At 43.9% G+C, this 16,478-nt stretch overlaps 1 protein-coding gene across 5 annotated transcripts in view; it reads right to left on the bottom strand.

The window, feature by feature from the left end:
- DAPK2 (death associated protein kinase 2) overlaps positions 1–16,478 on the bottom strand; it is a 125,275-nt gene that overhangs the window by 61,858 nt on the left and 46,939 nt on the right. Inside the window, exon 1 of one of the 5 annotated variants that reach the window (XM_063088428.1) lies at positions 3,905–3,969. The exons of the other annotated variants lie outside the window; for them this stretch is intronic. The gene's annotated coding sequence lies outside the window, so the exon portion shown is untranslated. Of the gene's footprint in view, positions 1–3,904; positions 3,970–16,478 lie in introns of those variants that run through there. 5 annotated transcript variants of the gene reach the window in all.

Raw genomic sequence — 16,478 nt, 5'->3', positions numbered from 1 at the left:
CTCATCAGCACATGGATCATTCTCCAGGATAGATCACATATTAGGTCACAAATCAAGTCTCAATAAATTCAAAAAAATTGGAATTATCCCATGTATCTTCTCAGACCACAATGGATTAAAACTAGAAATTAATAACAAACAAAACTCTGGAAACAATACAAACACATGGAAATTAAACAGCATTCTACTTAATGACATATGGGTCCAAGAAGAAATCAAGCAGGAAATCAAAAAGTTTATTGAAACTAATGAAAACAATGATACATCATACCAAAACCTGTGGGATACTGCAAAAGCAGTATTGAGGGGAAAATTTATTGCATTAAATGCTCACTTCAGAAGAATGGAAAGATGGCAAGTGAACAACCTAACACTTCACCTTAAAGAACTAGAAAAACAAGAACAATCCAATCCTAAAGTTAGCAGACGGAAAGAAATCATTAAGATCAGAGCAGAACTGAATGAAATTGAAAACCAAAAAACAATTCAAAAGATCAACGAATCAAAAAGTTGGTTTTTTGAAAAGATAAATAAAATTGACAAACCATTAGCATGGCTAACAAAAAAAAGAAGAGAGAAGACTCAAATAACAAAAATTAGAAATGAAAAAGGCGATATTACAACTGATTCATCTGAAATACAAGGAATCATTCGAGACTACTATAAACAACTATACGCCAACAAATTTGAAAATCTGGAGGAAATGGATAAATTTCTGGACACACACAAGCTCCCAAAACTGAACCGTGAAGACATAGAAAATTTGAACAGACCAATAACAATAAAGGAGATTGAAGCTGTTATCAGAAGGCTCCCAACAAAGAAAAGCCCAGGACCAGATGGATTCACAGCAGAATTTTACCAAACATTCAAACAGGAATTGACACCGATTCTTTACAAACTATTCCAAAAGATTGAAACGGACGCAAATCTCCCAAACTCATTCTATGAAGCAAACATCATCCTGATACCAAAACCAGGTAAAGATATAACCAAAAAAGAAAACTACAGGCCGATATCCTTGATGAATATAGATGCAAAAATCCTCACGAAAATACTAGCAAACAGAATACAGCAACACATACGAAAAATTATTCATCACGATCAAGTGGGATTCATCCCAGGGATGCAAGGTTGGTTCAACATACGCAAATCAATAAATGTGATACACCATATTAATAAACTCAAACACAAGGACCATATGATCATCTCTATAGATGCTGAAAAAGCATTTGATAAAGTTCAGCACTCATTCATGACAAAGACCCTCTATAAGTTAGGTATAGAGGGAAAGTATCTCAACATAATTAAAGCCATATATGCCAAACCCACTGCCAATATCATCCTGAATGGGGAAAAGCTGAAAGCTTTTCCTTTAAGAACAGGAACTAGACAAGGATGCCCACTCTCACCACTCCTATTCAACATAGTGTTGGAAGTACTAGCCAGAGCAATCAGAGAAGAGAAGGAAATAAAGGGCATCCAGATTGGAAAAGATGAAGTCAAACTGTCCCTGTTTGCAGATGACATGATCCTATATATCGAACAGCCTAAAACCTCTACAAAAAAACTGCTGGAATTGATAAATGATTTCAGCACAGTAGCAGGATACAAAATCAACACACAAAAATCAGTAGCATTTCTTTTCTCCAATAGTGAACATGCAGAACGAGAAATCAAGAAAGCCTGCCCATTTACAATAGCCACCAAAAAGTAAAATACTTAGGAATTGAGTTAACCAAGGAGGTGAAAAATCTCTATAATGAGAACTACAAACCACTGCTGAGAGAAATTAGAGAGGATACAAGAAGATGGAAAGACGTTCCATGCTCTTGGATTGGAAGAATCAACATAGTGAAAATGTCCATACTACCCAAAGTGATATACAAATTCAATGCAATCCCCATCAAAATTCCAAAGACATTTTTCTCAGAAATGGAAAAAACTATTCAGACATTTATATGGAACAATAAAAGACCACGAATAGCCAAAGCAATGCTCAGCAAAAAAAATAAAGCTGGAGGCATAACACTACCTGACTTTAAGCTATACTACAAAGCTATAATAACCAAAACAGTATGGTACTGGCATAAAAACAGACACACTGACCAATGGAATAGAATAGAGAATCCAGAAATCAACCCACACACTTACTGCCATCTGATCTTTAACAAAGGCACCAAGCCTATTCACTGGGGAAGGGACTGCCTCTTCAGCAAGTGGTGCTGGGATAACTGGATATCGATATGCAGGGGAATGAAACTAGATCCATACCTCTCACCGTATACTAAAATCAACTCAAAATGGATTAAGGATTTAAATATACACCCTGAGACAATAAAACTTCTTAAAGAAAACATAGGAGAAACACTTCAGGAAATAGGACTGGGCACAGACTTCATGAATATGACCCCAAAAGCACGGGCAACCAAAGGAAAAATAAACAAATGGGATTATATCAAACTAAAAAGCTTCTGCACAGCAAAAGAAACAATTAAAAGAGTTAAAAGACAACCAACAGAGTGGGAGAAAATATTTGCAAAATATACATCTGACAAAGGATTAATATCCAGAATATATAAGGAACTGAAAGAACTTTACAAGAAGAAAACAAGCAACCCAATTAAAAAATGGGCAAAAGAGCTAAGTAGGCATTTCTCTAAGGAAGATATCCAAATGGCCAACAGACATATGAAAAAATGCTCAACATCACTCAGCATCCGGGAAATGCAAATCAAAACCACATTGAGATACCATCTAACCCCAGTTAGGATGGCTAAAATCCAAAAGACTATGAACGATAAATGCTGGCGAGGCTGTGGAGAAAAAGGAACTCTCATACATTGTTGGTGGGACTGCAAAATGGTGCAGCCTCTATGGAAAATGGTATGGAGGTTCCTTAAACAATTGCAAATAGATCTACCATACGACCCAGCCATCCCACTGTTGGGAATATACCCAGAGGAATGGAAATCATCAAGTCGAAGGTATACCTGTTCCCCAATGTTCATCGCAGCACTCTTTACAATAGCCAAGAGTTGGAACCAGCCCAAATGCCCATCATCAGAGGAGTGGATACGGAAAATGTGGTACATCTACACAATGGAATACTACTCAGCTATAAAAACGAATGAAATACTGCCATTTGCAACAACATGGATGGACCTTGAGAGAATTATATTAAGTGAAACAAGTCAGGCACAGAAAGAGAAATACCACATGTTCTCACTTATTGGAGGGAGCTAAAAATTAATATATAAATTCACACACACACATACACACACACACACACAAACCGGGGGGGGGGGGGAAGAAGATATAACAACCACAATTATTTGACAGGCGGGGATACTCACCACTATACTAACGAGGAGCTGCACACAACCACAATTATTTGAAGTTGATACAACAAGCAAAGAGAAAGGACATTGTTGGGGGGGAGGGGGGAGGGAGAAGGGAGGGAGGTTTTGGTGATGGGGAGCAATAATCAGCTACAATGTATATCGACAAAATAAAACTTAAAAAATAAATAAATAAATAAATAAAATAAAAAGCTGGAAATTGAAAAAAAAAAAAAAGAAATTTCCCATCAAGACCACCCCAGGTGCAGCTAATTACACTTTCAGCCAGTGTGTCTCAAAGGCAGGAGCAGCTCAAATGTATACTTCACAGGAACCAGATTAGCCTGATCCCAGAGGGTCCCCACCCAGATCCCAGGCAACAGCCTGTCTGGGGATGGTGTCACTGAGCCCACTCCCACTCCTCTGCCTGGCCAGGCTCGACTGTGAAGTCTTTGTGGTTGTCCCTACCCCTTATCTCCCACCTCTTCCCAACACAGCCATCCTCCAGCCAGCCAGCTCCCAATTCCGAATCATGAACAAGATCCTTTCTCCCATTGCCTTACCAACCAATCTGCTTCTAATCTTCTTTATCTGAGTTCAGACTTTAGAGTCAAAAGATCCAGGTTCTATTTCCAGCTCCGCTGCCTTTAGCACATTATATAACCCTGAGCTTCAGTTTCCGTGTGTGTCTCAGTCTCACCAGATTATAATGAGAATGAAAGAGACAAGCACTGTGAAAGCATCATGTAAACCATGCTTTTAACATGAATGTGAATTATTATTTCTTTCCCTCCATTGGATCACCACTTCAGATGCTGGTCTCCATTTTCCAGTCCTAGCATATTCTTGAACCTGATTTGGACCCAATGAACACCACCTTCAGATCCCAGCTTAAAAATAGATAGTGCTGGGGAGAACCATGGCAGCTGAAAAGCAGGGTCCCCAGCTGGTGTCAGGATGTAGGAAGGCAGAAAACACTATGAGACACAGTTATCTGAGGTCAGGGCAAGCAGGAACCAGATATCCGGGAAACCAATACACAGTGAAGAAACACATTATCAGAAGTCACAACAGGAAGCAGGTCGGGATTCCAGGCCAAAGAAATGAGCGTAAGGAGCAAAAATTTACCAAAAGCCGGTGGGCAGCAGGTTGGGAACTAGGCAGGAAGACAAGAGAAGCACGCTGGAGCAGAGCAAAGCCAGCATGCAGCAGGGCAGAACCTGGGGCAACAGAAACATCGGTCCAGAAGCTGCCAATGGAAGAGGGCCAGGGCCACTCAACAGGACTTTTCTCCCAACCAGGGAGCCAAGCCCGTGGTCTCATAAGCCCATTTCTCCTCCCTGACCATGATTCCACTGACTTTCTAGTCTCTTGACAATGGCTTTTAAATTTATTTGAGCTGTGGAACCCCTCTCAAACCTTTAGAAGTCTAATACGTAAAACAGATAAAAGGCTGTGCTTCTTTTTGGGGAGAGTCTCTCAGAACCCACCCACTCAGCATCCCCACCCCCATGATGCCTAAAGGGGCTTCATGGAACCCTAAAGGCTGCAGGATCAAAGTTTGAGAAGTACTGCTCTATGGCATAGAAACATGCTCTTAGATGATCACAAAGAAGTTTCAAACTGTAAAGGAAAGCAGAGAAGAAACAATACGATGCTGCTTCTCAAAGTTATTATCTAGTCTTTCCAGAAGTTACTCCACCCAAACTCAGGGACAACAGTAAGGCATACATATAGGATAAGCATCAGGAACCAGAAGTCTCCAGGGAGCTGAAGCCTGACCTATAAATGGCCCCTATCCACAAAGTCACAGGTGGTCGCTCTGTGCTGGCCTGTGGCAGCTGCTTGCACAGGTTAGCTTGTTTAATTCCCTGGCCCTACAGACTAACTTCCTTCCCCATGCCCTTTTTTTTTTGGTCAGAAAAAACTCCTAAAGCACAAAAAGGAAAGAATTGTTCAGCAGAGCCAAGTTGGGCTGAGGTATGATTACATTTCAGAACCTATTTTTAAGTGCAATAAGCACGTTTTGATGCTGTTGTCAAATGAGGACGAGCCCACAAGTCCAAGACCTGAAATAAATCAGGTTCAATTTAAATTGGACTTGGCTATACAGAGAAAGGTTTTCACTGAAAATATAGCTCAGTGTCCTCCGATATTTCTTGTAGTCTAGAGTCTAGATCTAGACACTGACATGATGTAGGTTACTGTGGCATGTTGGGCTTAGAGCGTACCAACCACCCATCACTCGCCCACCTACCCATCTACTCACCTACCATCGGCCCACCCCTCCATCCACTTAACTGTCCATTCACCCATCTATCCACTTACTAATCTATTCCTCCACCCCTCATTTACTGATCATTGTCCTAAGTGCTATAAACAAGACAAGCCCCACAACTTGAACAGCTTAAGTCTATTGCAGAGATCAAACACTAATGAAAAGGAAATACAGCATGGGTATGACAGAGATATCTGCAACAGCTGGAGAGGAAGGGAATGATACACACATGGTTCGTTCTGTGGAGGCCCCAAGTCACCACCTCTCCACCTTACTTCCTCCCTGTAAGCTGGCCACTTTCTCAAGGAAATATACCAGGAGCCTGAATTAGCACTTTCCTCTCCTCCTCATGGGGGTGGAGGGATGAGGTCAAGTGGCCAATTGTGTTCAGCTGGGTCAGGCACCCTTCCCACCACCTGAGTTCCTGACAATCAGATGTATGTTTGATAAATGAAAGAATGTCAACAGAACGGGTCAGCTTGCTCACTCCTAGAAATGTCAGCCAGGCCCACAGCCCGGGCAAGGGTCTGGAGACTGGACCATGAAGGATGACACCTTAAACAGGAGCTCATGCTACAGAGCAAGAAAAGAACTGCAGAGAAAAGATGGGAAAATCCAGATGGTTGAGGTTCTCCTGTTACTGTGGGGGTACAGGGTCATCCCTCATGAGATGGTGAAGTGAACAGTTCATCTTCTAGAATCCCTCCCAACCTGCTGGACCTCTCCCATCTAGTGCAAAGATCTCTCCTGTACCCAGGGTGTCTCCTGTGAACTTTCCACTTCTTCTAGGCCCACATCCCCCTGTGGTCAGTCTCATAATTCACATAAGGTGATAAAGGATTCCAAAGGGTTAACCTGAGCTTCCCTCCAAAGTAACATGTTTGCATTTTAACAGCACCTTTGACCAAGAAGGAGCTTTTATGGTGGCAAGTTTAGGCACACATTAGGCAAGTAGAGAAATGACTTGGAAACAGAAATGTCTTTCCACTTTCCTAAAATTCACACCAAATAGGTGGCTTTGCAGAGGACTATGTATGTCTGTGTATGTGAATGTAGATGTGTGTACAAATCATAACCAATTATTTCTTGTCTGTTTTCTTCTGTACACCTGGATCTTAATGCCCAAGGGATTCTTGTTGCAACTTCTTCATTGATATACTGGATTCTTAGCCACCTAGGGTGGATGGTCTCCGTTTCTCAGAAGTTCTGTAAATTTTTTATCCAAACTTGCTTCCTCACCATTACTTGATAATGCCCAAAATTGCCTCTCCCAAACACTCAGGGCTGTGAATGGGGAAGACCACTTGCTGTGGGCAGAGCACTGGTTTAGATGTCCTGGCTCCACCACCAACACCCAAGCTCCCTTCTCTCTTGGGGCCTCAGCTTCATAAGATAATAATGAAAGGTTGAACCAGGGATATCTCTTTCATGTCCCCACCCCCATCCCAGCTCACCCTATTAGTATTCTCTGATGGTTAAAATGTCACATGTATATAGCAGTATGAAACACATTCCAGAAACACAAAGTGTGGTTTCTGGGTCTCCTACTGCACAGGGCCCAGCCATGGGTTCAGGCTACTTAAATTTATAAGTCACGTGTTAGCCAACTAAATTTCCAAGGACGGTGGGGGGATCAGGGCTTCAGGCAAGGAAAGCAGATCCTGGGCACTCTCAGCAAGATGTCCCTGTACCATCTTCATGTCCAGCAAAATGGTGAACACCCCAAACAACACAAAAGTTCTTCTATAACAAATGACCTGGGCATTCACCTCAGCCCTCAACTACCACTCGGACTGTAAGAGCCTGGAGAGTAAGAACTGTCATCTTTAGAACTCTCACAGGGCCCAGCTCAGCACAGGGTACAAAACAGGAATTCAGCCAGTATTTGTAGAAATGGGGACCTACACCAAAGTAGCAGGAAGTGTGGGGAAGGATCTATCACCTTCAGCCAACCCTCAGTGCAGCAGGAGCACTTCACCGGCAGACTTGCCTAAAAAAGAGAACAGTCACATACTTTTTTTTTTTTTTTTTGTCCTTTTTTGTGACTGTGCTCAGCCAGTGAGCGAACCGGCCATCCCTATAAAGGATCCGAACCCACGGCGGGAGCGCTACTGCGCTCCCAGCACCGCACTCTCCCGAGTGAGACACGGGGTCAGCCCAGTCACATATTTTTTATGACAAAAGAAGAATGTTCATTATTTTTAAAAAGAGGAAAGAAAGAAAAAACAGAAAACTACAAACAGCAAGACAAAAATGTTCCTTAGTCCCATCTTCCTGAGATAACAATCATTATCATTTTGGAATCTGCTCTCTCAATTTTTTTCTGTACATACTACAGTCTTTTTTATTTGTTCATTTTTTTAATGTAAGTGGTATGATACTGTATGTACTATTTTGGAACTTGCTTTTTAAAATTCTCCATCTAATAGTATACCATGAACACTTTCTCACATAATCAAAAATTTTTCATACATAATTTTTAGTGGCTGCATAATATCCCATCTGATAGAGTTTGGACATGTTGCCCCTGCCAAAACTCATGTGGAAATCTGATCCCCAATGTGGCAGTGTTGGGAGCTGTTTGAGTCATGGGGGCAGATCCCTCATGAATGGATTAATGCTCTCCCTAGGTGGGGGGAGTAATGAGTGAGTTCTTGCTCTATTAGTTCCCATGAGAGCTGGTTGTTTAAAAGACCCTGGCACCTCCACGCTCTCTCTCTCTCTTGCTTCCTCCCACCATGTGATTTGCTTGTACCCACTGCTGGCTGCCATTTTCCGCCATGAATAGAAGCAGCCTGAGGCCCATGCCAGATGCAGCTGTCCCAGAATCATAAGCCAAATAAACCTCTCTTCTTTATAAATTACTCAGTCTCAGGTATTCTGTCATAGCAACACAAAATGGACTAATACATGATCACACAGATAAACCATGGTTTTTAAAGCAAATTCTTAATTTTGGACAAAAATATATTTCTAATTTTTAATATCATTAATAATAATTGTAATAAATACCCCTTATGAATAAATCTCTTCATACATCTCTGACTGCCTTTCTTTAGATAAATCTAAGAAGAAGAATCCTTGGTCAAAAAGTATGTAGATTTTTAAGGTTTCCGATGCTTGACAAATTATCCTCCAGAAAGATTGTCCCATTAATCCTCCTAATAGCCCAAAACATCCTTAGTCCACTCCCCACACCCCCATTCCTCATCTCCCCCATATCTCAATGAATACTGGCTCTTTACTTTTTTCAACTTTACCATTTTGATACTTGAAAGCTATCTCCTTGTTGTTTTAACCTGACTTTAACTTGTTGGTTAGTAAGAATGAACATCTTCTCCTATGTCTACTGGTAATTTGAACCGCCTACTCATATGCTTTGCTAATTTTTCTATTGGTGTATTTGCCTTTTTCTAATTATTTGTAAAAGCTCTTTACATATTTGCAGTATTAAACTTTGTCATGTATATTGCAAATATTTTCCCTAATGTTCTTATGGCTAAGTTGTTCATTGTCTATAAAGGAGCTTTAGGTCTTTCTCAGCATCAGATGGTGTTAACCAGTTTTCTCCCTTTACCTCTCTTTTCTCCTGCCTTTCACTTCAATCACCCAACTGCTGTGCCTTAGGGGCACTCTGAAGAGAACAATTCTGTGCCTTAGTGAGACTCTTGACACTGTTGGTCACCTAGGCACTCCATCCAGGTTATACCTTCAAACCTACTGTACAGACCCAAGAATCTACCACTAGCCTTCATCCCACAACACCTGGTCCTTTCCCCAAAGTCACTGCATTCTTGTTCCTGGCAATGTCCCTCTTGCCAGCTGACTAAAAGAAGCAGTGGCATCCGAGGGTGAGCAGGTCCTTCTGCAGGGTGGGCCTCAGCTGTGGGGGCCACCAGCCCAACAGACACCTTTATGGATGCAAAGCATCTCCCCAACCCCAAATTATCCATTACGTTGTATAGTATCCTTTGTAAACAGGACTCATAACATGGCTTTCTTTCAGAAATTACTACCATGAAGATGTTTGTTTACCCTGAAAACTGACACCCTTCCTCATTTCAGATAATGAAAATGACATTATCTTATTTCCCTTTTGCTGTCTTGGTGGTCAATGACAACACCATGGTGGCCTAGATCTTGGTTGTATTTCTTTCTTCCTTTCTTTGCACCAGTTGTTCTCAAACTTGGGGCTGTATCAGAATCATCTGGGGAGACTGTTAAAAATTCAGATGCCTAGGCCCTACCACAGGTTTGCTAAATCCTACTCTTTTGGAGGGCATGCAGTTTTTGACCTAACTTTATTTTCAAATTCTGTCTATGTGCCTCTCATTGTATGTTGCCTCAGATCCTTAGCACACATGAGCAAGAGGACCTATAAGTAGCTCTGTGCTGTCTTCACTGCATTGTTCACTGGCCCAGGAAACAAGCATGGAGCAAGACAGTGAGCTGCAGAGCATGCCTTCAAAGACACTGCTGAGCCCATTTCAGGGATGGCTAAAGGGGGCCTAAAGTTAAAGATGTGCTCAAGGCAGGGACACTCAAACAATCATTACAGTTGATCCCATGGCCAAGCTGATTGATCACAAAGCTGAAGGCATTTCCCACAGGAATAAAATGGTGCCACCCCATCTCCTCCTCCCCATGCTTGCAGGCGGCCCATCCCCTCATCCCCACCCTCAAAGGGATTTGGCCCTAGATCCACACCCAGCCTCCTATGCCCACAGGCCTGGAGGGTGGGGAGGAACAGCTCCAAGTCCTCTAAGAAGTGTATTTCTCTCCAAACTCTGAGGAGACCTCCCATCCAGCCTTGAATACCCAGCAGAAGCTAGAGCCTCTGTTGGGCAAGTGACTCAAAGTGTGGCTGTGCCATCTCCTCTGTCATCACCACCCCCAATTAGCAGCTACCAGGTGTCATTGGTATTGCCACTCCTACCCAGCTCCTGTAACTCTGCTCAACATCATTACAGGCTTTGGCACTGCCTGACAGGTCTCCTTCGCACCTATTTGTCAGGATGTAGGAAAGGTACGTGCCACATCCAACGTGATTTATTTTTCCTTTGTCTACCAAACCACAATCTAGAGTGGACCCCAGCCTCTAAAATGGCCTCTCCCCTCTACAAAGCCCACCCACCAAGCATCCCCCAGCAGCTGCCTCCAGATGGCCTTGTCCTTGCCCATGTGGCCTACACTGGAGTCACAGAAGGGCAGGGGTTAACCAGCAGCACTCCAAGGGCACAGGGGGGCTCAGTTCTGGGAAGACTCTAGGATAACTCCAGCCCAGTTCTGTTACAGCTGGCTGTCGGGCCTTCTTCGAGTTTTGTCATCAGTGAGATGAGAATGACAACCACCTCATAGGCTGTGATGAGGATTTAATGCACTGATCCATGTAAGTGCACAGAACAGCATCTGCCACATGGCAAACACTGACAAATATGATTGTATTTTTAGCTCTCTGAGCTTCAGTATCCTCACCTGTGAAATGAAAAGAATACACTTAGCTTACAGGAAACTGGAGAAAATTTAATTTGAAAAATGTGAGTACACTCAGCACAGAGCCTGCCATATCCATGGTGCTTGGTGAATGGATTCTGATTGATGAAGGATGAACCAATCAGAAATTAATGTCATGGTTCAAAGCAGACATTTTCACCCTTGGTTACAGGCTGCACTTTCCTGCCCCTGACATCCCAGAAAATCACCTTTACCCTCAGAGAAACAGACCCACAGAGCAGTCACTGGCTCCCACATGGCCCAGGCTGGCCAGACAGGCACATTCCTCTGTTATCTTGAGAGCTAGCAGGTCCAGGCTTTCCCCCTGGAGCAGAGGGAGAAGCCAGGTTGTGTCTCAACACATCAGGGCCCAGGACAGCCCAGGGACAGACTATCTCCCTCAGGCCACCTGCCACTACCCTATTTCCTCCAGGCCAGGGATTCTTCAGGGTCCCCTGCCAGAGGCTGGGCCAGGCTGGCAAGGCTCCTATGCACACAGAGAACCACATAAGCAAGGTTCTCCACCTGGGTCCCTGGGTCTCTGTTGGTTGGGGCCATCCCCAGAGGAGACCGAGGGGAATTGGCAGGAAACCCAACCAGGAGCAGCTAAGACTGCCAGGACCATAACAACAGATGCCCTTGGTGTGCAGAGCTAAGCATCCTCCCCGTCACAGCTCTTACTGCTCTGGACTATTCTTTCAGCTTGCCTGAATCCCTGGGCTGTAAACTCCTGAAAGGCAGGCATGTCTGTCTTGCTCACTATTGTGCTTTCAGCATCTATAAGTACTCAGTGAGTCTTACTTAGTTGATTAAATGAGTCTTGAGTTTAGGCATTGAGAACACAGATGAGCAAGATGCAGTCCCTCATCCAGGTAATAACCACCAAACACTGAAGAAGGCAGCTCCCCTGTGCCCAGCCTTGCAAACCTTTGCTAAACTGAACATTCTGTGTATTGACTCTCCTGTGCTCTTTGAAGGCAGAACTGTTTTGTGAAAAAATTGTTTCTTTTTACCCCCCGGGTACCCAACCTCACGCAAGGTACACAGTAGGTGCTTTAACACAGACTACACTCAGCTCAGAAGTGTGGCATGTACACTCTGCTGGAAACCCCCCATTTACTCTGCAGCAGTCACTCTGTCCTGGGAGGAATTTTCCCACTGATCCCAGAGGCCAGTAAGAAGCAAATTAATTTGGTCAAAATTCTCCCTCCTCTCCAGCACAGGAATCAGCTGACCAAGCTGGGGCTGGGATTCAGGACTATCCATCCACAGGCTAGGTTTCAGATCCAAGCCTTTCCAGGGTACAATTCTGCCCGCACCCCCCATGTGCAGCTACCAACACCTGCTTCTCACGGAATGGCAGGGTCAAACCACAAGAAGAAGAAGAACCCTCTCCCCTCCCATGTTGCAGCTGATGAAGCACCAGAGTACCTTGCCTGAGGTCACAGAGCAGTTCACAACTGAGCAGCCCAAGACACCAGATCTCTCTGTCTCTATTCCTGTGTCTTTCTACAATGGCAAGGATTACCAAACTTGCTCTTTCAGCAGAGGTCTTTTTCTTTTCATTATCTATTTTTAATTTTGTTAGCAAAATAACACACAGAACATGGCTAAGTAAAAATGAAATTTCACAGAAGGCCTGATAATGGAAAAAAGAGTCCCTGCCCTATTCCTCTCCTGCCCCAGCTCTGCTCACCAAAGGCAACCACTTTTAAGCCTTCTTGTACTTAAGAATGCTTTCTACAAATAAATGTTAGGTAGAAGTCTAATGTACACAGTTAGATCAAAGTAAAGATGCTTTGGTTGAAAGCAGAATGACACAAAGCACTTGCATGATTCCTACACACACACACATGCACACGACAGCCCTTAGTCTGCACCATAGGACTCAGTGTGAAAACCACACGACTACAGCAAATTTCCCCTTAAGTGGCAGCTTCCTGCTTTTACTGGGGGCCTGCTGTGGAGGCAGAGGAAAGCTTTCTCCCTGAACAGACACATCTGTACCAGGCATACCTGGATTTTTGTCCCCACACCCAGATTCCTGAGGTATCACTATCAACAGCGAAAGGGACCTCTACCAAGCCTCAGGTTTTCCCTAAGGCGAAGGCTCTGAACAGGAGGACGGAAGGGAGGAATCCGTGTGTGTCACAACTCACAAAAACAAAAATATCCCTGTACCGAGCAGCCTCCAAAAAAAAAAAAAAAACCCTCAAATAACTAATACCTAGTTCGATTAGTAGTTGTGTATCCCTTAATATGAATTAATTGAATCAGACTGAGTTCCTACCAACTGGTAGAATTCAGCTATGCTGGGAAAACAGGGAAGTTTTGATGTAAGGGGAGAAGAAGAGACGATGTTAGGGGCAGGGGAAAGGGAGGTACCTAAGGACAAGACACAGCAAGAGGGGTTCTGTGATGGACGTCTTTGGGGAGCTGGAGCTAAGAAGAGGTGATGATGACAAAAGGTGTCAGGGGCATGCAAAAAGCAGTGGGGAGGACCCTCCCATTGCTTATTCCTTAGCCTCTCTCTTCAAAACCCTTAAAGTCAACACTCTTCAACCACCTCCACTACCCACCAAAAAACAAATAAATTCTGGTCTGCACAGGAAGGTGCTGGACTGCACCATCAGATGCTGAAGGCAGGAACTGGCTCATCCTGCCATCTCTAGGTCACTGTCCAACCATGGGGAAATGCAGCATGACCCCTAAAAAGGACAGTTGCCATATGTGATGGAGCAATCTCCTTCCTTCCTCCTCTTTCCCCCAGATGGTGCTCAAGCACTCACAGTATACATTCTTGTCCTTCAAAATTCAGAGCAAACACACAGCCTAAGAAGGCAACAGCTTCTTCCCACCAGAGGGGGATGGCAAAGAAGTGGGGGCTCTGAGCAGTAAGCAGAACTCCCAACAAGACCTTTCTGGAACTCTCTACCTATGGCTCCAACAGGTCAGCAGTGTCTTGCCCTCCTGGGGCCCTGGGCTGTTCTTCTCCTCTCCTCACCCCTAGACATTGCATCCCTGAGAATACTGCTCCTCAAAGTGTGGCCCTTGGGCCAGCAGCACTGACTTCATCTGGAGCTTGTTAGAAAAGCAGAATCTCAGACCCCACTCCAGTCCTACTGAATCAGAATCTAAGTGTTAACATGACTCCCAGGTGATTTGCGTACACATCCAAGTTTGAGAAGTGCTGTTGTAGGACAATGTTACAGCAGGGCCCCGATCCACTGCTTAACCAAATCCTGGGTACCCCAAAATTCCCTTTGGTTCTGGACCTTCTTGCTGAAAATCTGTTTTCCTACCTTGGTAAAGGCAGTATCATGAGCAAACATAAATGAATAAATACCTGTTGAATGACTACTTCTGTGAATAATAAGAACCCTTGAAGAGTAACTTTTATGAGTTGCAAAGTGGTTTCACGTGAGTTCTCTCATTTCGCACTCAAAATCCTGGGAGGCCCCTGTTCCCAAGGACTTCTATTACAGAAGAGGAGCCAAGCTCAGGGGCCTTGGAGAGAGCTGCACAATCAGCTACCAGTGTGGCACTTGTAGTCTTCATCTGGTAGGGATGTCACAGATCAACATGGAGTAACTGTAGTGCTTGGAGGAAAGGATGAACTACTATTAAAAAATTTTAAGGGAGTTCATCAAAAATTCCTTTTTTACTTGGGTCTTCTGATTGGAAACATGAATGAGCTTTACATGCTCTAGCAATGAACAATGTCCTGCATATGTGCTTTGATAAAGTACTTTTTGAAGACGAATAGATCTCAGAAGATCTTGCAGTTTCTTCTGTTTATCCCCATGTTTCCATAGCATCAATCACAGTAACTTGCACCTAACAGTCTATAAAAACTTTTAAATTAATTAATGGATGGATGGATGACCAACTGGAAGATTTATCAGAACACATCTAAACTCTCTCAGCCTCTGTTCCCTTTTCTGTAAAATGAAGGTAATACCTGCCTATGTGAGCCTGCAGTGAGGCCCACATGACAATGAAGTGAACTCTTTGTGTAAACTTCAAAAGGCCACATGAACACGTGGGATGGTAGTATAAGCTGTCCATCTCACACAGACACAGGAGGCAGCTGTTTGGTAAGAGCCCTTGCCCCCACAATAAACCCACTGCCTGTCATCTCATCCCTAAAGTGTCATTCTTTGGAGTCCTAGGTCTTTCTAACAGAGAGCTGCCTAGTTAATGAAATTAGCAAGAGAGGGAGGGAGGGAGGGAGTGTGTGTGTGTGTGTGTGTGTGTGTGTGTGTGTGTGTGTGTGTGTGTGTGTGTGTGTGTGTGTGTGTGGTGGGGGCAGGGCTGGTGGGGTAGAGGTATGGCTGAATCCTTATCAACTCACTCACAGCAGAAATTGGCAGAGATGGGAGCTACGCTTGCCAGCTGAGGGGTGGGTGGATGCAATGAGGCACTGAGGTGGAGTGGGGAGGAACTGGTCTCAGGAGAGGTCCTCTCAGGGTAGAAGGTAGAGACAAGCCCTACTGGCTCTTCTACTCCCAAAGGCTGGCTTGAGCCCAGAGCACATCTCTGGATTCTGTTCCTCATCAGTGACTGAGTAAGGAAAAACTAGGAAAAGCAACATTTCCAAAGGGTGTGAAAGCTATTGGCACAAATAGGCAGGTTTAGCAACCACGCTCCATCACAGCCACTGCTCTACCCTGGCAGAGACCTAGACCGCAAAAGAAGTCCTTACAATGCTTCCAGCACCATCAGGGTTTGCTGCTTCTTTGCTGGTCCATTGTGAAGTTCAAAACCTGGGTTTAACCAGCTGAGTGATCAAGAGCAAATCAACCATCCTTTCTGAGCCTTAATTTCTTTGTTTTATCTTTTTTTTTTTTGGCAGCTGGCCTGTACAGGGATCAAACCCTGGACCTTGGTGTTATCACCACCATGCTCTGACCAACTGAGCTAACCAGCCAGCCTCCAATTTCTTTGTTTTTAATGATATGATGGGATAGGGACTATACCTATGGTCTTCAAACTTCTTAGCTAGAAAAGCCCAACATGTAAAACAGATGAAATCAGAAATGCTAGTGGTGAGAGAGTCATGTGATCAATTCTCTGTCTTGCCTACCCCTGTGGTGGTCCTGGGGGCCCTGGGCTCTAAAGAACATAGCTTGAAAATCACTGGGTCAGATGTATTCTGTGTTCTCTTCCATCTCTGCCCTGTGGGATTCCATGATTTGTGTTGGAATGGTGAAGAATGTCAGAATGAATCAGGGGATAAAGTGATTCTTACAACCAAGTCAGGGGACCAGGCTACATAGGAAATTGGTCCAATATGAAGTAGGAGTATTCAAAAGATTAAGCAGACACAGCTTGTGGTTGCCCATGGAGAATGCATCCCTTAGTTT

Source organism: Cynocephalus volans, chromosome 3 (genome assembly GCF_027409185.1).
Source record: "Cynocephalus volans isolate mCynVol1 chromosome 3, mCynVol1.pri, whole genome shotgun sequence".
NCBI classification, from domain to species: domain Eukaryota; kingdom Metazoa; phylum Chordata; class Mammalia; order Dermoptera; family Cynocephalidae; genus Cynocephalus; species Cynocephalus volans.
The sequence above is the reverse complement of the archived record's forward strand: the minus strand, read 5'-3'. Positions and strand labels throughout refer to the sequence as shown.